Genomic DNA, 23,630 nt, shown 5'->3' with positions numbered 1-23,630 from the left:
TGATGGCATTGAATCTGTAGATTGCTTTTGGCAAAATAGCCATTTTTTACCATATTCATCCTGCCAATCTATGAGCATGGGAGATCTTTCCATCTTCTGAGATCTACTTCAATTTCTTCAGAGACTTGAAGTTCTTGTCATACAGATTTTTTACTTGCTTGGTTCAAGTAACAGCAAGTTATTTTACATTATTTGGGACTATTGTGAAGGCTGTCATTTCCCTAATTTCTTTCTCAGCCTGTTTACCCTTTGAGTAGAGGAAGAGTACTGAATTGTTTGAGTTAATTTTATACTCAGACAGTTTGCTGAAGTTGTTGATCACATTAAGTAGTTCCCTGGTGGAATTTTGGTGGTGCTTATGTAGACTATCATATCATCTTCAAATATTAGTATTTTGACTTCATCCCTTCTAATTTTTTCCCTTTGACCTACTTTCATTGTTTGATTGCTATGGCTAGGACTTTAAGTACCATATTGAAAAAGTAGGGAAAGAGTGGTCAGCCGTGTCTAGTTCCTGGTTTAGTGGGATTCCTTCAATTTTCTCAGTTTAGTTTGATGTTAGCTACTGGTTTGATGTATTTTGCATTTTCCTATATTTAGATATGGGCCTTTAATTCCTGATCTTTCCAGGACTTTATTAATGAAAGGGTAATGAATTTTGTCAAATGATTTCTCAGCATCTAATGAAATGATCATGTGTTTTTTTTCCTTTGAGTTTGTTTATATGGTGAATTTCGTTGATGGATTTCTGTATATTAAACCATCCCTGCATCCTTGCCATGAGGCCTACTTGATCATGATGGATGATCATTTGGATGTGTTCTTGGATTCAATTTGCAAGAATTTTATTGAGCATTTTTGCATCAATATTCATAAAGCAAACTGATCTGATTTTCTTTATCTTTGTTGTATCTTTGGGTGGTTTAGGTATAAGAGTAATTGTGGCTTCATGGAAGGAATTTGGTAGTGCTCTGTCTGTTTGTATTTTGCGGAGTATTTTGGACAGTATTGGTATGAACTCTTCTATGAAGGTCTGATAGAATTCTGCACTAAATCCATCTGGTCCTGGGCTCTTTTTGGATGGGAGATGTTTAATAGCAGTTTCTATTTCTTTAGGAGTTATGGGGTTGTTTAGATGGTTTATTTGTTCCTGATTTAACTGTGGTACCTGGTATCTGTATAGAAAATTGTCCATTTCCTTCACATTTTCCAGTTTTGTTGAATATATGTTTTTGTAGTAGGATCTGATGATCTTTTTAATTTCTTCAGATTTTGTTGTATGTCTCCCTTTTATTTCTGATTTTATTAATTTGGATACACTCTCCGTGACCTCTGGTTAGTATGGCTAAGTGTTTATTTATCTTGTTGATTTTCTCAAAGAACCAGTTCCTGGGTTTGCTGATTCTTTTGATACTCAGTTTTGTTTCTTCTTGTTTGATTTCAGCCCTGAGTTTGATTATTTCCTGCCTTCTACTCCTCTAGGGTTTATTTAATTTTTTTTCTAGTGCTTTTAGGTGTGCCGTCAAGCTGATGACAGATGCTCTCTCCTGTTTCTTTTTGCAGGCACTCAGAGCTGTGAGTTTTCCTCTTTGCACTGCTTTTATTGTGTCCCATAAGTTTGAGTATGTTGTATCTTCACTTTCATTAAGTTCTAAGAAGTCTTTAATTTCTTTCTTATGTCTCCAATGAACAAGTTGTTATTGACTTCAACTTCCATGTATATGTGGGCTTTCTGTTCTATTTGTTGTTATTGATCAGCAGCCTTAGTCTGTGGTTTTTTGATAAATGCATGGGATTACTTCTATCTTCCTGTACCTGTTGAGGCTTGTTTTGTCACCGATTATATGGTCAATGTTTGAATAGGTTCCATGAGATGCTGAGAAGAAGGTATATCCTTTCGTTTTAGTATGGAATGTTCTATAAATATAAGTTAAATCCATTTGTTTCATAACTTCTGTTAGTCTTTCTATGTCTCTGTTTAATTTCTGTTCCCTTGATCTGTCCATTGATGAAAGTGGTGTGTTTAAATCTCAAACTATTATTGTTGGTGGTGCAATATATGATTTGTTTTTGAGCTTTAGAAAGGTTTCTCATTGTTTAGGGAAGCAACTGCTATATACTTTACAAATATAGCAATAACCCAGAACATCCGCAGGAAGCCTGTGACCATTGGCCACACGAAGATGAATGTCTTTCAAAGTTCATCATGATTTTTGGTAAGATCTTCCGCATAATTGGTGGCTTGGCTTCCCATAAACATGGTCCAGTTGTCTAGAATCTCCTCCTTGGTTAGCATCTCATCCTTGCTTTTGTCAGACTCATATACCAGATGCCAGGCCTCAGCCTGTGCATGGTCATAGTCCTGAGGGAGGATCCAATGGTGAATCTCATCCTAATCCAGTTTCCCATCCTTGTTCAGATCTAGGAAATTATTGAACTGCTCCCCAGACAAAACCCAGTCTGTCATAGGGGAATTGTCCACATGGGAAAAAGATGTCCAAAATGTACTCATCCTGGTCCACAAAACCATCCCCGTTCTTGTCGATATCCTCCAGCGTTTCCAGAACTACAATCTCCTTCATATGCTTTAAATCCTCTTAGTGTAGAAAAGCAATGAACCAGTCTTGAGTAGCTGTCAGGTCACCGTCAAGGCCTTAAACCTCCTCTCATTTCACCTTTTTTTTTTTTTTTTTTTTTTTTTTGGCTTTGAATCTTTTTATTGGATAGTTTTAACTTACATTTTTTTGTTGTTTTCAGTTTTTTTCAAATTTATTTAATACTTAATAATAATTCTTTGGTTTCCGGGCAAACATCCCCCTCCCCTCCCCTGCCTTATGGGTGTTCCCCTCCCAACCCTCCCCCCATTGCCGCCCTCCCCCCAACAGTCTAGTTCACTGGGGGTTCAGTCTTAGCAGGACCCAGGGCTTCCCCTTCCACTGGTGCTCTTACTAGGATATTCATTGCTACCTATGAGGTCAGAGTCCAGGGTCAGTCCATGTATAGTCTTTGGGTAGTGGCTTAGTCCCTGGAAGCTCTGGTTGCTTGGCATTGTTGTACATATGGGGTCTCGAGCCCCTTCAAGCTCTTCCAGTTCTTTCTCTGATTCCTTCAACGGGGGTCCTATTCTCAGTTCAGTGGTTTGCTGCTGGCATTCGCCTCTGTATATGCTGTATTCTGGCTGTGTCTCTCAGGAGCGATCTACATCCGGCTCCTGTTGGTCTGCACTTATTTGCTTCATCCATCTTGTATAATTGGGTGGCTGTATATGTATGGACCACATGTGGGGCAGGCTCTGAATGGGAGTTCCTTCAGTCTCTGTTTTAATCTTTGCCTCTCTCTTCCCTGCCAAGGATATTCTTGTTCCCCTTTTAGAGAAGGAGTGAAGCATTCACATTTTGATCATCCGTCTTGAGTTTCATTTGTTCTAGGCATCTAGGGTAATTCAAGCATTTGGGCTAATAGCCACTTATCAGTGAGTGCATACCATGTATGTCTTTCTGTGATAGGGTTAGCTCACTCAGGATGATATTTTCCAGTTCCAACCATTTGCCTACGAATTTCATAAAGCCGTTGTTTTTGATAGCTGAGTAATATTCCATTGTATAGATGTACCACATTTTCTGTATCCATTCCTCTGTTGAAGGGCATCTGGGTTCTTTCCAGCTTCTGGCTATTATAAATAAGGCTGCGATGAACATAGTGGAGCACGTGTCTTATTTATATGTTGGGGCATCTTTTGGGTATATGGCGAAGAGAGGTATAGCTGGATCCCCAGGCAGTTCAATGTCCAATTTTCTGAGGAACCTCCAGACTGATTTCCAGAATGGTTTTAACGGTCTGCAATCCCACCAACAATGGAGGAGTGTACCTCTTTCTCCACATCCTCGCCAGCATCTGCTGTCACCTGAGTTTTTGATCTTAGCCATTCTCACTGGTGTGAGGTGAAATCTCAGGGTTGTTTTGAAAAAGATGTCCACAATGTACTCATCCTGGTCCAAAAAACCATCCCCGTTCTTGTCGATATTCTCCAGCGTTTCCAGAACTACAATCTCCTTCATATGTTCTAAATCCTCTTAGTGCAGAAAAGCAATGAACCCGTCCTGAGTAGCTGTCAGGTCACCGTCAAGGCCTTAAACCTCCTCTCATCTCGTGGAGGCAACTTTTTAAAGTTGTGATGATCAGAGCTATCTTGGAATTCAGCAAGGTTTCCCAGGCAGTAGCCATAGGTAGCCTGCTTGTATTCTTCCCAGGAGATTTTTCATCTATGTCCCTATCATAATCCTTCCAGAGTTTAGCCAGATTTTGGTAGATGTATCTTTTCTGTACCTGTTTGACCCAAACTTTCAGGTCTTCAGAAGTAACAAGGCCGCCTCCATCACTGTCAATTGGATCAACAATTTTCCCCAGCCTCTCCTGCTCTCGTCCAGGATTAGCTATCATAGGTCTTGGAGTCCTCCTTGCCCAGGAAGACCTCATGATTGTACAGGAAGCTGTGCTTGTTCTCTGGTGGCCACTAGCCCTGCTCTGAATCGGGACAAACGAAGTGCTCCTTGCTCATCATGCTTTTGGCCCTGAACGCCAAGACCAGTGCCAGCAGCAGCCCATGGAGTGTCCCAGGCTGACATCTGGCACCAGAGTCGTGATCAAAGGGAGGCAGCAGGGAAGTAGGGGCTCAGAGCACCTTAGCCGCTGTCCATCCCCCAGAGAGGGCTTTTGTTACATTTCAAATGTTATCCCTTTTCCTGGTATCCCATCCACAAAACCCCTTATAACATGCCTCCCCCTTCTACTATGAGGGTGTTACCATACCCACCCAAACACCGAGGCCTACCTGCCTCCCTGTTCTGTTTTCCCCTACGCTGGGCCATCAAGCCTTGACAAGACTAAGGGCTTCTCCTCCCATTTGTACCCAAGAAGGCCATCCTCTTCTACATATGCAGCTGTAGCCATGGGTCTGTCCATGTGTACTCTTTGGATGGTGATTTCAGCTCTGGGAGCTCTGGTTGTTTCTTACTGTTGTTCTTATGGGGCTGTACAGCCCTTCAGCTCCCTCAATTCTTTCTCTTACTTCTCCATTGGGGACCCTGATCTCAGCTGAATTGTTGGCTGCAAGCATCTGCCTCTGTATTTGTCATGCTCTTTACCCCACTCTTTTGAGCAGATCACCACAGAGCAACGAAGAAGTTTTGTCTTGGAGTGATGATCTGTAGACAAATAGATGATTTCTTAATTCCTAAGGATGGTTCTATAAGAATTCCTAAAATTAGATTAGTAATTTTAAGCTTTTATAATAGGACTGCTATTATGTTTTCTCTCATAATCAAAATTGCATTGAGAACTCTGCCATTCTTAAAGTGTTATGAGTGAATTGCTTCTGCAATACCAAGCAGGATCTACAAGTTAGAGCCCATCCTAAGAGGGTGTAAACCAATTAACCAAAGTTCATAAAAAGAGAACTAATGATTTACTATAGGTACAAGGACTTAACATAATTGACTGGATTTGCCTATAGGTAATGTTCCTTATTCTTTTCTCATAAAAATTACAGCTTTTAACTCTCCATGAACGTGCAGAGCCAGTGACAGATGATGATGGTTTATCCTGATGATTACTCTTGATGGATGTGCATGTAAACATTCTCTGTCGTAAACTGATTATCCAACTTATGATTTGAATTCCTGTGCAAACTTGTGGTGAACTTTTCACCATGTGATGCTGTGTTCAGAAAGATATACAAATGCTGAGGACAAAGAGAGAGAAGCTTTTAAGACAGAACTGAGCTGAAGAGAACAGAACTCAAGAAGAACTTGAGTAAAGTAAAGGCATAGCGTTGAGAGTAAGGCATTGAGAGTAAGGAAATTATTGTGTCATAAGAGCAAGAGGAAAGGAGATAAGAAGAAGAGAGCAAGGAGAACTTTTTAAGCCATACTTTATGGAGGCAAACTTTTGTGTTTTAGGAAAACTGAAGAACTTAGAAATAAAGGTTAAATTCACTGCTCTTCAGCCTTCAGCCTGGCTCACTGGCTAGCCTGTGCTCTTCAGTCAGGCTCACTGGCTAGCCTCTGCTCTTCAGTCAGGCTCACTGGCTAGCTTCTGCTCTTCAGTCAGGTTCACTGGCTAGCCTCTGCTCTTCAGCCTGGATCACTGGCTAGCCTCTGCTCTTCAGTCAGGCTCACTGGCTAGCCTCTGCTCTTCAGTCAGGCTCACTGGCTAGCCTCTGCTCTTCAGCCTGGCTCACTGGCCTATGGGGCCCTAGCACATTGCTTAACCATCTGCTCATGACTGCCTGACCACGCTGACCACCTGTCCGCCCTGACTTCTTAAAGTCGTCCTCTAGAAAGAGCACAAGAAACCAAAGAGAAACACCACAGCAAACTTTTCCCATGGGCTTTGCTTAAGATTAAGTACTTTCATTATTTCTTTAAAAAAGTGAAATATAATTTCCGCTATTCATATGGCCAAGAGAACTGTGCAGTAGTCATTGCTTTATGGAATTTGGGGCTAAATCAAAAGACTCCTTTATTCTATTATGATGTTATCTGTATGCTGTACGATGTATCTTTAGAAAACACAACACTAAATTCCTAAAGTCTAGATGTTTTAAGACATCACCTCATGGAGAAACTTAACTGCTTACCTATCTAGACTGGCCTCTTTTGCTATACTGCAGGTACAATCAAGTTTCCACACTACTTCCATGATTTTCAAGAATGATTAAGAGAAAAATAAGTTGGGGTTGGGGATTTAGCTCAGTGGTAGAGTGCTTGCCTAGGAAGCGCAAGGCCCTGGGTTCGGTCCCCAGCTCCGAAAAAAAGAACCAAAAAAAAAAAAAAAGAGAAAAATAAGTTGAACATAATGGCCAGAAAGGGGATTCTGTCAAGTTGTCGTATGTGGGACAAGATACCAAGCTGTGACTGGTAAGCCGAAAACCACCTGTTCCCGAAAGTAACAGAACTTACAGAAAATACATCCTTTCTTATCATTCCTCTGCCCCGATGGTCAGAGATTTATTGAGCACCTACTACAATCCTAGCCCTGTGCATCTAAGGGTGTAATGGTGAATAATAAAAAAATTAATAAAAAGCTTCATTATGGAATAAAGAGAAATGAAACATAACTTTGAAACTCAGAATTCAATATAAGCAATATCACCATTTCTTTAACTGGTGATTTCTGAAAACTTCATCATTTTTTCCATGGGCTTCTACAGTAATGATACTCAGTCTCGATTTTATAAGTCACAAATAGGCAACTCACACTTCATTCTTGGCTCCCACAACTGTCAAAGGGAACAACACTGTCGCTGTCCATTGTGCTTCCCTATCAATCCTGCTATGGATGGTAATACATTCCAGTCTTTTCAATGTGTAAACAGGCCACCACTTGAGGGCAAAGGTTATTACAATTACCCAAACCGGTATATTCTCTAAAATTTTCACATAGCATTTTACTGATATAACAATGTAAATTCACCACAAATATTTAACCAATGAAAACAGAAATATTGAATAGCTCTGCAAATAGGATTGATAATCATAGACACTTGAAAACAACTATCATGGAAACAAACGACGTAATAGGAGAAAAGATACATCACTAAAAGGTACAGAAGCAGCAAAAAAGACACTATATTTCTTGGTTTGAAAGTTAGGTGATACACTTGATCTTTAAAGACAGGCAATGTACTTGATCTTTAAGCCCCGTCCACACAGAAACTGCAGTAGATGAGAATCTTTTGTAAGATTTATTTATTTATATGTGAGACCACGCAGCTGTCTTCAGACACACCAGAAGAGGGCATCAGTACTCCTTACAGATGGTTGTGAGCCACCATGTGGTTGCTGGCATTTGAACTCAGGACCTCTGGAAGAACACTTGGTGCTCTTACCCACTGAGCCATCTCTCCAGCCCTCACAATGGCCTCTTACACAGCATCACAGTGGTCTATTTCACTAGATGACTCCAGGATGATAACAGAGAAACTTTCACAGTTCCTGAGCACTTCTGAGTTCAAACACCACCAGTGCCCACTCTGTGCTGTTGGCACATTCTGACCTTCTCCTAAGGGTTGTCAGCCACAAAAGGGACGGGTTAGCCCCAGACAGCATTCACTGCCCAATCCTAAAAACCCCCTCGATTCTGAAAAAGCCACATTCCATGCTTGCTCCATATTTGAGGAAGCCAAATGGTTGATCTGGCTCAAGGCTCTACTTTTCTTAGCTCATCAACTTTCTTTTTCCACTTCTTGTCACAAGAAGTATTTTTTTTATGCTGCAACTACACTGCAGTGTTTGAAGGAAAACACCATAAACTCTGGGTGTCATCTCTTGAAATTTAAAATTCACAAAACAATTCGTGGCTTTCTAATCAGCACCATGAAAAATAAACAAAAACAAGCAAAACCATTCCAAAGGAACTTGCTGATCTGAAGGTCTGCTCATAGCAGGCAGGAAAGAATTAAATTATGCAGAACTGTAATCTCTCAGAGCTTTGGAGGCTAAAAAAGAGGAAATTTCTGTTTATGTTCCCTTTTTCCGAGTAATTGAAGGAGGGTATTTTACATCCTCTAAATACAATCTCTTACAAGGGGCAACCAATTACAAAGTAGATCAGAAGAAATCTATTAAATAATACATTCATTGCCTGAGGTTTTAAGAAAATATTTTCCCACGATCCCCATCCTTTAACATACAATTGAAACTGAAAGAGCGTACCCCTAAACGGGGAGCCGCGTCTCTCGCTCTGATCGCGGGGTGGGGTGCCCCCAGAAATCAAGAGTAGCCATTCTTGATGTAACAGCAAGAGGTAGCTTTTGTTAACGAGATCCCGGGTCTTAGCGGGATCCCGGGTCGACACGTATCTCACACAGGAGACAGAGGAATCGACCCCGAGCTTCCAAACTCGGGGGTTTATATAGGGGCATTTGCGAGGTTACACATGATTGGTCAATTCAAAAGGTGCACGGTTACTTTCGGCGCAAAATGACATCAGCAAGGAGTATGTGTTATCTAGCAGCTCGGGGTCCGCAGGAGCACCACGCCTCGAGGTCCCCTGGCAGGGCTTGCCTGGGCTTCTTCCTGGACACTGCAAGGCTTCAGTCTCTGTTGGAAACCCCGCCGCTGTCATAGCGCGCCCTCCCGTGGCCGAGGTGAACCCCAACGCCCTTACCGCCCCCTTCCCTGGCCGCTTCTTCTGCTTTTTCTTTTCTTTTTTTCTTTTCTCTTTTTGTTCACGATGTGGCTCCTGCGAAGAGCTCGCCTCCAGCAAGGAGGACATCGTGCAGGCAGAATCACCTCTGGACCCTGCCGGGGTCGGAGAGGGAGAGAGAGGAGTCAGCTTGGGCGGCGGCGCCCTGGCTGCTGGCACCTGCGGAAGGAAAACTCGCCCAGGCACACGCGCTGCTGCCGGCGCTAAATATAACGCACGCGCCCCGCCCCCTCAGGCCACGCGCTCACCCACGAGCTCCGCGTGCCCTGAGGCCGGGCCTGGGCGCGGTCGAGCGGCGGCGTGGGAAGGACACGTGTGCCCACTCCGCGGTGCAGGCAACACCGGGAGGCGGGACATGGCGAGGCGTGTGGTGTGGAGCTCCGGGCTCCGCCCAGGCCCGTCAGTCCCCCCTCAGGGCTCTGCGGTGGCCCAGGGCGGCTTCTGGGGGCCCCGGGACCACCGTGACCTACCCGAGGCCATTGCCTCCGGAGCTTCTCGCTGCCCCAGGCTGGAGGCTTGGACATTGTGATTGTGGTTGCCACTCTCCTAGGCCGGCTCAGCAGGGCGCAAGCCACCACCACCTTTCCTCACCTGAAGGCATCCTGATGGTGCTTCAGAGCCCATGTCCAGCAGGCGAGCCTCAGGACACGGGGCCATGGTCTTGGCTCTGCACCTTGTTGCCAGCCCCTCACACATATGGCAGCATCACACATATGGCTCCTTCTACCAACCGCCACTAATTACCATTTGGACATTCCATCACAGTGTTGTCAAGAAGAAAGATGCAAACAAACACGAAAAGAATGAAATTTAAAATCTTTTTTATCAGGTTGGAGAGATGGCTTGGTGGTTAAGAGCGCTGCTTCTCCATTGCTCTCAAGTTCAATTCCCAGCAACCACATGGTGACCAACAACTGTCTGTAGTGGGATCCAATGCCCTCTTCTGTCTGAAGTTCTCTTCTGAGATGCAGGCACACTCGCAAACAGAGTGCTCATGTACATAAATAAATAAATCTTTAAAAATAAAACCTTCTAATCAGTTAATGTATCTACATCTAGAAGCTAGAAAAGGGTCACAGCAATATTAAAAATAACTCAGAAATAGTAAAGGGATGTACGAGAGTCACAAAATTCACTGGGCAAGATGGTGTATACCTGCAATCCCAACACTCACAAGGCTGAGGTAGGTGGATTGCCTTGAGTTCAAGGCTAGACTAAAGTGTGAGTCCTTGTACTAGAAAACAGAACAATTGGGGAGGGGATGGAGAGAGAGACAGAGAGACAGAGAGAGACAGAGAGACAGAGAGACAGAGAGACAGAGAGGGAGACAGAGACAGAGAGACAGAGATAGAGAGAGAGAGAGAGAGCTTGATGTCATTTCCTGCACTGATGACAAGCTACTGAAGAATGTGAATGTCTCCTATCAAGCACAGAGAGTGCTAATGACAGAATGGGTTTCTTATTAAGATATCATAAACTATAGATGGAAAAGTAAAGGAATGTATAATAAATAAAAGAGAAATCAGACATCGGAAACCTAAATTTAGAAGACTGTATATGTTTAAGTCACAGGGGAGGGAATGGGACGATGTGGGGGAGAGAATAATCAGAATAAATTATATATGTGTATGAATATGGAAACTAAGAGCAAGCAATGAAAAGAGAAAAGCAGGTTTATTTTACGATGAAATTGAGTTCCCATATGACACTATGTAACATTTTGTAAATTGATTATATGAATTATCAGCAATAAAAATCAATTGTTATTAAAGATGTGGTTGTGTTCATATTAATTAGAAATGTTTTAAATTCTTTTTATTTATTTGCTTATTTATTGATTGATTTTTTTTAAGATAGGGTTTTCCTATATAGACCAGGTCGACCTCAAAAAACAGATCCACCTGCTTATGCCTTCAAAGTGTTAGGATCAAAAGTGTATACTCACACATGAAAGTTACATTCTTAAAGTGATAAAAAAGAAAGTACGGTTATCAACATGGTACAATTATTGAATAGTGATCAAGTGAATGGAAATATCAGAAACACATTTAAGGCATTAGGTCACTGTTGTTAAAAGGATCTTAAACAGCATATATAATTCAAATCATCCAGGATACACATTTCGAAAAAAAACAAGGAACTGGGTAAAGATGATTTAAATTTTTTAATCTATTAAAAATTTTAAAGTGCATTCGATATGAAAGTGTAAGTGATATACTTCACATTTTTCTTATATACCATCTTCAATTTTATGTGCATTCTGCAAATATTGTCCATGTTTATTCAGGCTCTTAATATTTCCCCATGACTGATAACATTCACAGAAATCATATTGAGCAAAATGTATATGTTGACGTATAATAGAATTGTATTCTACACAGTATAGCATAGAAATATGTATATATAACTTCCCATATATGTGTGTATATACATATGTAAATGGCTCAAGAAAATGAGTATCACTTTATCATTGTAGTATTATTTTCATCAAAATCCTGAGAACATTGAAATGGCATCAAATACTGACCAGATTGGCAAAAAACAAAAAAAAAAAAAAAAACAAAAAACAAAAAGAAAAAAAAAACTCCAAAAAATAAAACTCTTATAAAGAATCTAACGATACTAGCAAAAGATGCAAAAATATTAAAGTCTCAATGAAAAAAAAAGCCCAGATGAAATACTGTATATTTTCTCAACTCTAGGATAATGTATTTTTGTACAACTATCAATAAAAGGCCTGAATTTTGAAGAATTCAAAAGTAGCGCAGTATAATTATGCAGTGGACAATACTGTTGCATACCATTTTACATAACTGCATACACTCTCGTTCTTTTGTTCCATGGTCTAGCGACGAACTCGGGTAGATTTATGGGGAACTCGGGTAGATTTATGGGGAACCATTGCACTGTAGACTTAAACTGGATTAATTTGGGGATGAGTAAGTCGTATTTTGTTAAAGTTGCTTTAAAAATAAACCGTTGGATATTAGTACAGCAAGTAATTCTCCCTGAAGGAAAAACCAGACACCAAGAACCTAGACCACTTCTGTCCAGGAGAAATTTCTAGATGATAGAAATATTCTATATCTGCTGTGTTTCTGGCTATGGATTCTGGCTGGCTGTTTGCCTCCTGGTTTGCCTGCTGTGACTAAAGAGGCAGATTTTAGTTCTAAGTTCAGTTCATCTCAAATAGCCATGTGTGACCAGTGGGTGCCATTTGAACAGTGTAGCCACAGAAAACTGAAGCAGTGTAACCAAAGACTCACCTAGGAGTCAGTTGACCTCCTAGAAGTGACTTGGGAAAACGTTGGCAATGATAGCCTCTTGGGGAGCTCACCTTCACCAAAAGCAAACTGTGAATCCTTACTCTACTGCAATAGTCAGAATGCAACTGGTCTCACACCCACCCCAACCCTCACCAAAGACACTTGAGAGGGAGCTGAACCCACTGTGTGCTTTAGATTTCAGTGTAGAAAGCACTTCCTTCAAAGTGGAGCAGACTGAGATTGCCAAGTCCTTTGCGTGGCTCCAGGGACTTGGGCCTGACCAGGGGTGAGGAGGAAATGAAGAATGACATTGGACACACATACATGGGGACGTCTGGGTCCATGGGCTGCAGCATCCCAGAAGCTCAGCATGTTTATTATATAGAGTTGGCCAGGAAGCAGGGCTGTTGCAAGGGGCAGCAAGGAAGTGGGCATTACATGCAGATAAACAAGGAGGGGAGGACTATGCATATGTAACTGACAAGGGGCAGATTTAGCTAATCTCAGTAGGAGCAGTCTCTGCAGGGGGCAGTCTTCAGGCTGTAAATATCCAGATGGGGCCACAGAGAAAGGTAGAGTAGACTTTATCTACACACACTATCAACACCATCCTGGGAAGGCTTTGTCATGTCTCTGAGCCTCAAGGGTTATGGGGGCCTTTGCCTTTTCCCCATGGATAAATGGCTTTGGGTCCATGGCATGGTCATATCATTTTTACAACACACATCCTCTTAGGGCTGCAGTTCCTCAGGACTTCCTCTGCTCCCACAGTGAGATCTCAAAAGAAAAACAGAAACCAAACAAAGAAAAAATGTGCTCAGTGAACTGGTTAATTTCCTAAACTATACAGATCCAGTGTCCTAAGTCTAGGACTTCCTCAAAGGCTACAGAAAATCCTGTGGACCTAAAATAAGCAAGAAAAAAAAGAGAAAAAAGGAAAAAAAAAAAACAAAGACCCTTGTCCCCTCCACAAAAAATGAATGGGAGAAAAAATTATTAAAGGTTTTCATAGAAAATTGTTTAAGAAAAACACACGGGAATTGTACTTAATAGAGTTAGTGTGCTGAGATGTGAGGCCCACTCACATCATGCAGCATTTGGAAGTCTCAGACAACTTAACAGAAGAGGACTCCTAATTATACTTTGTGACCACTCTCCACATACTACTCACAGCTTAATACTAACCTTCATAATTGAGTTGGGGATAGTATTCACCATAGCAGATAATTGAAGCATTTGTGCACACAGACACAAACACACATACACACACACACACACACACAAACATGCACACAAAACACACACACTCACACACACTCACACACATACACACAGACACACACATGCACACAAAACACACACACACACATTCACACACATACACACAGAAATACACACATGCACACAAAACACACACTCACACACACTCACACATACACACACACTCACACATACACACACACAAAACACACACAAAACACAAACAAAACACACACACTCAGGAGCACACACAAGAGAAATGCATATTCTATGAAGTTTCTTGGCATATTTTTATTTGTAAGCCTCAATGCTGGAGTGTTCTTGGTTTTGCAAAAAGTGGGGGGAAAAGTCAGGCTTCATTTTACCCCTTTTGAAATGACAGATATCTGTGTGTTAAACATACTCTGATGGCTGTCCAGGCTGCCTCGGCCTATTTGACAGCATCCAGGTCACCTTGGTCAGGACAGTGGTTGCTCTTCTTATTGGCAACTGGTTTGCATCACAAGAGTTTTTCACATCCTTACCAATATTAGAAGTTTGGTGACACAAGCAGCTTGACAAACAGTAAAATTATTGTGGTTTTGCCTTTCTGGAGGACATTAAAATTTACATGTTTTGCATATGGCTTTTTTTCTTACCACTTAGTCCTGCTTTAGCGCTGTTCAAATGTGGCCATGCAGCCAGCATCCCTTTGCTCCAGGCTCTCAGCACCCCATTCCTGTCACTGATCTGATGCATACTTGGTCCTAGAGATGGACAGCAGAGGGACTTGACACACAGCGTCCACTCTGCTCCACTGCTTTGCTTTTTGTAAATTCTTTACAATGGCTATTTCTTGATTTATTATTACTATGAACCTGACTTTTCTTGATATTTTGAGATAGGATCTTATTACACAGCCCAGGCTGGCCTTGATTTCCCAAATCTCTGGCCTTAGTCTTCCACCATTCCCTGATTCTCAATTTGTTATTAGAGGTAGTTGTATGGCCCCATTTCCAAATCAAATGTTCTTCTGGCTTTATGACTTTGCTCTTTCCACAGACTTTTATTAATTATGCAAAGTAGATGGTGTTTAATGTTTAAATACTAGATATATTAACACGTCAGTCCCCAAGACAACTCTGTGAATTAACACTCGTTATCATCATCACTGTGCAGATAAGGGAATTGCGTCACACAAAGGTAAAATAACTTCTCCATGGTTGAACATCCAATGGGTGTGAGAGCCAAGCTTTGAGTCCAACTACAAAGTAGATTGGCCTATAATGTGTCTGCTGCTGCTGTATATTCAAATGGTAAATTCTGTACCCTAAGGTCTGGTTGCTCCAAGACAAGGAGATCCTCATGTATACCAGATTTTCTTTCTTTCTTTCTTTCTTTCTTTCTTTCTTTCTTTCTTTCTTTCTTTCTTTCTTTCTTTCTTTTTTGCCTCCTAAGTTATCCCTGATTGGTTAATAAAATCCCTACAACATGGGCTTGGAAGAAGAGAGGGGACAGAGCAAAGTTTCCCTGGGTCTGGGGGCTCAGGCAGGGTCCACAAGGAGAGGGAAAAGACATGGAGGAGAAGGAAGGAGACACCACCCCATAGGGTAGGTGGATCGTGAGTGTATTACCATGAGGGGCAGCCTGTCAGAACAGGCGTGGCCCAGGCAGAGCATGGCAAGCAATACCTCGGGGTTATGGACAGGGAAGCAGAAAAAATAGCACAGAGGGTTGATGTCTGCCCAGCTCTAGTACTTTAAGCCTTATTCTAAATCTAAAAGTTTTGTTTCTTTTATTTGGGAACCAAATGATCTACGGTGGGGTAGAAACCCCCTAATAATATTTACTGTAGCAATGGCCACTCAATTATTGTGGTATTTTAAATATAACACACATTGAATTTCACAATTCAGATGCAAGGCTTTTTATGTTTCCAATGTGACTGTACACCTGAGGTCATGTCTAGGTATAGAGACAGAACATGGCAGAAATACCGAGAACATTTTAAGGTCATCACACTGACCACATGAAAGCCACAGGCTATACAGACTATGACGGATGAGGAGAAGGCTTAGCGCTCTCTGGGAGTCCCCTTCCCTAGACTTGGGATAAGACTTCCAGTAAGCCAAGACCATATTCCTCTTTCATTTCTCAAGGAGCCAGGGGTAGACCCACATATATGATTTCTTTCCCTGCAGTGTTTTTTTTTTCCAAGCGCTGCCCTGTTTGAGGACTTGGCAAAGGAAAGCACCATCAGAGGAATGCCAACATATGAATTCTGTATAACTCTGCTCTGACAGCATGTACCTATCAAGTACTGGAAGCCTTGCTGGAAAGATTAATCAACCTCTAGGATCAAAAGGAAACAACCCGAGGGCCATATGGCTGTAAAACAAGTCTGAAACCATAGCCCAGTATGGAAGTTAGCCTTGGATCTTACATCAAACAGCGATAGCATCCAAAAGAAACACGAAACTGAAATGGCAAGGTGACTGGTAATGACCTCATGGCAAGGATATCTAAGTCATGTGGAAAGATCCCAGTGCAAAGACACATGTCCACGAAGCTTTCACCAAGAATCCCAATTCTGTGTTCTACAACATTATATACACACACACAAAGAATACTCATTTATGGTCAGCTATGGGGATTGATTCTCTGGGAATCTGACTTTGAGATTGACATAGATGTATAAAGGTGTTTGACAAGTGCTCTTGGGGATCAAGGCTGTGACAAAGAGGAGAGAAGAGGATGGGGCGGAGAGCACTCTGGATCTAATGCAGTCACAAGGGTATGCAGGCAGCCCTGTGTGGGGCGCAGGAGCTGGCCTGACCCTGAAGTCTTAGCCTGCACTGGAACAAGGAGGAGGCCCGGCCTTAAAGTCTCCATTGGCTAAGGACGAGGTTCCTGGTCAGAACCCAGTTACCACATTGTAACCTCATAGCCATCCCTTCTCCATTATCATTCTTCCTGAATTTCCAAGTCCTATCATGAGGATATTTGGGGCTCCACTCTGATCTTTTACTCATAGCAAACATAAAAATCAGGTGGATGGGCAGGGAGTGGAATGGCCTAAGATTAGGCTAAACCTCAATTTTAATGGGTCCATAAGTTCAGGAGGGAGTCCATTGGCATTGTCATGTGTGGCTTCTGTGTTCTTATCCCCGGTGAGCTGACTCTGTGATACGATGCCACCTCACCTCACAGATATCAGGGTGAAAATCATGTATGACTTTTCTGGGAAGAACTCTGCCTTTTCCTACCATCTGGAGTTATACAACATCTCTATGCACAGCTCAGAAGAGAGGGGTGGAGATTGTGGAGGCCTTAGAAGTTGAGGATCTTTTCTGATTAAGGCACATATTTTTTCCTATGTAATTTTTCCCTTGCTCTTTCCCTAATGATGGCTGACTTCATTCCTGGCCTGAAGTAAACTGGATTCTAAGGTTTTGGATTAGAGAAGCCCCCATTTTTGAGATGACAGTGCCAGCAAGGGATTCCACTGCATACAGGTTCCTATTCCTAAGGAAGTTGTTGCTACAGAATCACAGAATGTGGGCAGCAGCACAGGATATCTCCCAGCTTTCTCTCCTGCACGTGCTGCAACTGTAACAAGGCTGTTTGTTTGTTTGTTTGTTTGCTTTTTATTGGAAATACCTAAAAGCTGGTCAGAGTTAATACATGCCTTTAATACCAGCACCCACAAGGTATTTTTGTTTTTGCTTTTGTTTTTGTTTTATTTCATTTCATAATTTCTGTAATTGTTGTTAGGATTCTTATTGTTTTCTTTGGTAATTCCCTCTAGCCATTCAATTTGTATATAGAATGTAAAGCCATGCTCTGCATGGTCCTCTTATTAATGTTAAGGATTTTATTCTTACCACCAATGCCACAGATGAACACAATATTTACTTTCAAATCAGGGAAACAGGCATAAAGAAGAGAGCTATGTTGTTTGGTCTCAGGTAAGCAGGCAATCAGGAGTATAGGATGGCTTCCCAATGTTTTGGATTAGGTAAGCTTTTGTTATTGAGATGAGAGGCCTCTGCTGAAACCTTCAGTTGAGTAACAGAGAGTCTGGAAAGACTGAAAGAGTGGTTGCACCTTGAAAGTGAAGGCTGGCCCTTCAGTGCCTCTGCAGCCTGAGGCAGAGTTCTGTTGGGAACACAAGAGCACTTGGCCAGAGATCATAGGGGACTGCATTTTGGGTGAGCCCTGAGACCTGGATGAGCAGAGGCTTCCACAGTTTTGAAAAGGGAAGCAGAGTCACATAGATGCGAGGGAACAATGGATCTGTGATCTGCATGTTATCCACTTCATTTATCTTTGCAGTGTACATCATATATGTAAACGACAAGGGCATCCTACTTTATCACATCTAGTCTCTCTAGATATAAAGCATGTGCAAGTGTAAACACAGTAGATTTAGTTCAGCAATACATTGTGTCCCATTTTGTTAAAGACCTTTATTTTATTGCTATTTATATATTTTTTCTTTTTCACTTTATGTTCTGCTCACTGACTCCTGATACTTAATTACTCTCTCCCACAATCCTTCCCCAATTCTCCTGGCACAGTCTTCTCTGAGTGTATGAGGGCCAACTGTTTGAGTACCTCCCGTCTTTTACCAAAGCCTTTCCTGGGGCATTGTTGAGGATGCTGGTTTTGGATGCCTTGGACTTGGCTTTCTTCATGCTCCATTTTCCTGGCTTTGAGAAGTTTGTGAACAACTGTCTGTGAACTTGGTACTTCATCCAGATGGTACACAAGAGGTAGTGGTTTTGTTAATATTTTTGAGAGTATATTTCAATCAAACCTCTCCTACTAATATCCTAACAATGACAAAGGTAATGGGAGGCTACACATCTACTTCATTAGTTTTCAGTTCTTCTCAGACAAGCAGTGTAGAAGCCCACAAAGCTGGCAAAGTTAAGTGAGGTCACGCAGGGGTCCTAAGAGCACAGTCCTACTTTCATAGAATAACTCATAGGGACTTACCATATCCATACACCCGTAGCTCCATATGCACTGGACCCCTGTGAAGTGCTCAACATTCATTGCTTTTGTCACTCAGTTTGCCACAAATGGTAGAAATCTGAAAATTTCAGCAAATTTGAAGGTGTGAATAACTCCCAGTGACTGGAGTAAGCTCAAACAGTCTGTGACAACGAAGAAATGATTAAGTATCCAAGAGAGAAGACCCTCACCAGGATCGTAGTCCTATTCCAGTAAGAAAATTTAATAATAAGGCTTCAGGTGAAAAGATAAATTAGGAGGTCTAGGCCAAATATTTTGTCCTCTGCCCTCAGGGTTGCAGCCATTCTGTCAGACTTTCCTGGCCCTCTCACAGTATCAGAGTTCTCACCTGGAAGCAGGAATATCTGGAATGCACATAATACATATCCACAGACGACTCTTTGGGTACAAACTGACAGGCAACTTCAAGGCTTAAAGTTATTCTCTCTCTCTCTCTCTCTCTCTCTCTATCTATCTCTATCTATCTCTCTCTCTCTCTGTCTCTCTCTCTCTTTCTCTCTCTCTCAGCTTGAGGCTGCACACACTCTGCATTCTTTTGTGCACTCTGCCTTTTTTATTGCAGTTTTCTTTTCTCAAACTCCCACAATCATGCACACGTCTGTTCATTATCTTTCACGCACACACACACTCTTCATACACAGCTCACACATATCTCACACACACCACATGCACTCTCCTGTCACTCACACACAGTCTTCATAAACACCTCATACATATCTCACACACACCACATGCACTCTCCTGTCACGCACACACACACTCTTCATACACACCTCATACATATCTCACACACACCACATGCACTCTCCTGTCACTCACACACACCATCTTCATACACACCTCACATTCTCTCCTCACTCATTCTCACATAATCTCCTCATGCTCTCTCCCTGGCTCTCACATTTGTTCTCAGACTCGCTCTCTCATTAGCTCCCTCATTCACTCTTCACATTCTCTCTCCACTCACTCTTCACATGCTCTTCTCATGCTCTCTCATTCGCTCTCACATTTGTTCTAACATTTGCTCTGTCATTTACTCTCTCATTCACTCGCTCATGTTCTCTCTCATTTACTCTTCACATGTTCTGTAGCCTTTCTCTTGCCCCAGTCCTTTATTAATAATCCAAAAACAGGTAGAAAAAAGACATTGTGTAATCATTGCCAAATCAAATGCAAAGAATGACTACATCTCACCAAGAACTAAGAATTACAACTGTTCGCCAAAGTTTCAGGCTTGCCCTATACCCAGGCCTGTGGCCAATATAATAATAATAATTGTAAACTTATCATTATTTAAACTTTAACTCTTTACTTTTATACTTCAGAGACCAAATAATAATTGTAAACTTATCATTATTTAAACTTTAATTCTTTACTTTTATACTTCAGAGTCCAAAGCTCCGAGATCAGCTAATTGAATTTTCCTGTGACACTCTAATGATAAATGACATAGGCAAAACTGCCAGGCAGTGGCCAGAAAGAATCAAGGTAACCCTTAGCACACTAATTCCACTAGCGTTCTGCTCCTTGCACACAATGACTCTCATAAGGGTTCCAGTAGTTAGACTTAGTTTACTTGTATATTATTTTATATATTCTATACTTCCTTAACCAGTCTATAATATTATGTAAAACTTACTTCCTAACTTCAATAACTTTTTCCTTTCTTGGGGTCCCAATGTTGGCTCTAATTCATTTTCTCTTATTTTCTTCAAGCTGTCTTTGGAGGTCAAACCCTAATCTAGAACAACAATTCTGCAGTTATAACATTTTTTCCAAGATGAGAATACACAGTATCCACCTGGGCCACTAGGGCTGTGCTGTGCTGTGCCCCTATGCATCAATTTCCAATTGTCTAAGAATCATAACATCAAGGAACATCTAGTTTCACAGAATTCACCAGAGCAGAAGGAGAAAGAAGTAGGAAAGTCAATATAATACAATAATTGTGCACACCAAGGCCAACTGATAGGCAGTCACACACAAATGAAATCTATACAGCCGTTGTCTAGGGCTAAGGTTTGGAGAAATGGAAACAACCAGTTTTTACAAAAAGCTACTGCGGGCTACTGAGATGTCTCCATTGTCTGTTGTCCCCAGCATTAGCCAGAACTCAGACAACAAAGGGAGGTCAAAAGGATACAGATTGGAAAGGAAGAAGCCAAAATATCACTGTTGCAGAGGATAGGGTAGTATACATGGGACACCCCAAAAGTTACAACAGAGAACTCCTAAGCCTGATAAACAAATTCAGCAAAGTGGTTGCGTATAAAATTAATTCAAACAAATCAGTAGCCTTGCTCTACACAAAAGATAAACAAGCTGAGAAAGAAATTAGGGAAATGACACCTTTCATAACAGTCCCAAATCATATAAAAATACCTCAGTGTGACTTTTATCTAACAAGTGAAAGATCTGTGTGACAAGAACTTCATGATATGAAGAAAGAAATCGAAGAAGATCTCAGAAAATGGAAAGATCTCCCATTCTCATGGGTTGGCATTATGAAGATAGTAAAAATGGCCATTTTCCCAAAGTGACCTACAGTTGCAATGCAATCTCCATCAAAATTCAATTCCAATTCTTCATAGGGTTAGATAGAACAATTTGCAAATTCATTTGGAATAACAAGTAACGCAGGATAGCTAAAACTATCCTCAACAATAAAAGGACTTCCCTGGGAATCACCATCCCTGAACTCAAGCAGTTTACAGAGCATTAGTGATAAAACTGTATGGTATTGTTATAGAGACAGGAAGATAGACCAGTGGAATAGAACTGCAGACCCAGAAATGAACCAGCACACCTATGGTCCCTTGATTTTTGACAAAGGAGACAAAAGCATCCAGTGGAAAAAGGATAGCATTTTTAGCAAAGGGTGCTGGTTCAAATGGAGGTCAGCATATGGAGTAGTACAAATCATCCCCATCTTATTGCCCTGTGTAAAGCTTAAGTCCAGGTGGATCAAGGACCTCTACATCAAACCAGATCACTCAAACTAATAGAAGCAAAAGCGGGGAAGAATCTTGAACACATGGACACTGGGAAAAATTTCCTGAACAAAACACGAATGGCTTATGCTCTAAGATCAAGAATAGACAAATGGGACCTCATAAAGCTACAAAGCTTCTGTAAGACAAAGGACACTGTGGTTAGGACAAAACAGCAACCAACAGACTGGGAAAAGACCTTTACTAATCCTACAACTGATAGAGGGCTAATATCCAAAATATACAAAGAACTCATGAAGTTGGACTGCAGGGAGACTAAGAACCCTATTAAAAATTGCAGTTCAGAGCTAAACAAAGAATTCATAGCTGAGGAATATGGAGTGGCTGAGAAGCACCAAAAGAAATGTTCAACATCTTTAGTTATGTGGGAAATGCAAATCAAAACAACCCTGAGATTCCACCTCACACCAGTCTGAACAGCTAAGATAAAACACTCAGGTAACAGAAGATGCTTTTGCAGATGTGAAAAAGAGGTACACTCCTCCATTGTTGGTGAGATTGCAGACTGGTACAACCATTCTGGATATCAGTCTGGAGGTTCCTCAGAAAATTAGACATTGCACTAGCTGAGGACCCAGCTATACTTCTCTTGCACATATACCCAAAAGATGCTCCAACATACAACAGGGCACATGCTCCACCATGTTCATAGCAGCCTTATTTATAATAGTCAGAAAATGAAAAGATCCCAGATGCCCTTCAACAGAGGAATGGAAACAGAAAGTGTGGTACATCTACACAATGGACTACTACAGATATACCAAAAACAATGACTTCATGAAATTCATAGACAAAGAGAACGAACTAAAACATATCCTCGTGAGTGAGTTAACCCAATGACAGAAATACACACACGGTATGCACTCATTGATAAGTGGATATTAGCCCAAATGCTCAAATTCTCCAAGATTCACAGACCAAATGAAATTCAGGAAGTATGACCAAAATGCTGATTCTTCACTCCTTCCTTTAAAGGAGAAGAAGAATCCCTATTGAAGGGATAGGGATGCAAAGTTTAAAACAGAGCCTAGAGGAATGTCCATTCAGAGTCTACCCCACATGTGGCCTATACATATACAGCCTTCAAACTAGATAAGGTGGATGAAGCTAAGAAGTGCAGGCTGATAGGAACTGGATATAGATGTCTCCTGAGAGGCACAGCCAGATCATGTCAAATACAGTGGCAAATGCTAGCAGCAAACCATTGAACTGAGAACCGGACCTCAGTTGGAGGAATTACAGAAAGATTGAAAGAGCTGAAGGGACTTGCAACCCCATAAGGACAACCATGCCTGCCAAGCAGAGATCCCAGAGACTAAACCACTACCCAATCACTATACAGGGACTGTGCCATGGCCTCATCTGCATGTGTATCAGAGGATGGTCTTCTTGGGCACAAATGGAATGAACAGCCCTTGGTCCTGCCTAGGTGGGAAAGTGGATGGCTGGTGAAGGGAATACTTTTATAGCAGAGGTGGAGGGCGATGGTATTCAGACTTATTTCTGGAAAACAAGGAAGGAATAACATTTGAATTCGAAATGAAAAGTATCCAACTAAAAATCAACAACAACAAAATGGTATTTTGAGCTTTGAATCAAAATAAGCCACAGTCAGGAAACAGAGAATTGTATGCCTATGGTTTTCTTCAAATATGCTCAGGGCCCAGGTAGGTTCTGGGTCCAGTCTGGACCAAGTAGGTTCCTGCCACTGACTGCTCTTCTATTCCTGTTTCCAGAGGCACCATGCAGATTAATATTGGACCAGAGATGTGGGCAGAGCTCTTCAGAAGTGGCTTTCTTTCCTGTGGTCTCAGGATTATCTGCATTCCTGGGTGTTCAGCATTTTCTGCCCCGGGATTTGGGTTCA

General features: G+C 41.6%; 2 protein-coding genes and 1 pseudogene across 2 annotated transcripts in view; all 3 read right to left on the bottom strand.

Annotated features, from left to right (window-relative positions):
* Window positions 1–23,630, bottom strand: part of LOC148003534 (disks large homolog 5-like) — a 446,357-nt gene that overhangs the window by 201,463 nt on the left and 221,264 nt on the right. The window lies entirely within an intron of this gene.
* The window catches only part of Rcn1-ps7 (reticulocalbin 1, pseudogene 7), a 102,010-nt gene that overhangs the window by 13,692 nt on the left and 64,688 nt on the right, over window positions 1–23,630 (bottom strand). The window lies entirely within an intron of this gene.
* On the bottom strand, window positions 2,150–9,276 carry LOC148003542 (reticulocalbin-1-like; annotated as a pseudogene).

Source organism: Rattus norvegicus, chromosome 9 (assembly GCF_021556685.1).
Source record: "Rattus norvegicus strain SHRSP/BbbUtx chromosome 9, alternate assembly SHRSP_T2T, whole genome shotgun sequence".
NCBI classification, from domain to species: domain Eukaryota; kingdom Metazoa; phylum Chordata; class Mammalia; order Rodentia; family Muridae; genus Rattus; species Rattus norvegicus.
This window is presented reverse-complemented; position numbering and strand designations above follow the sequence as displayed.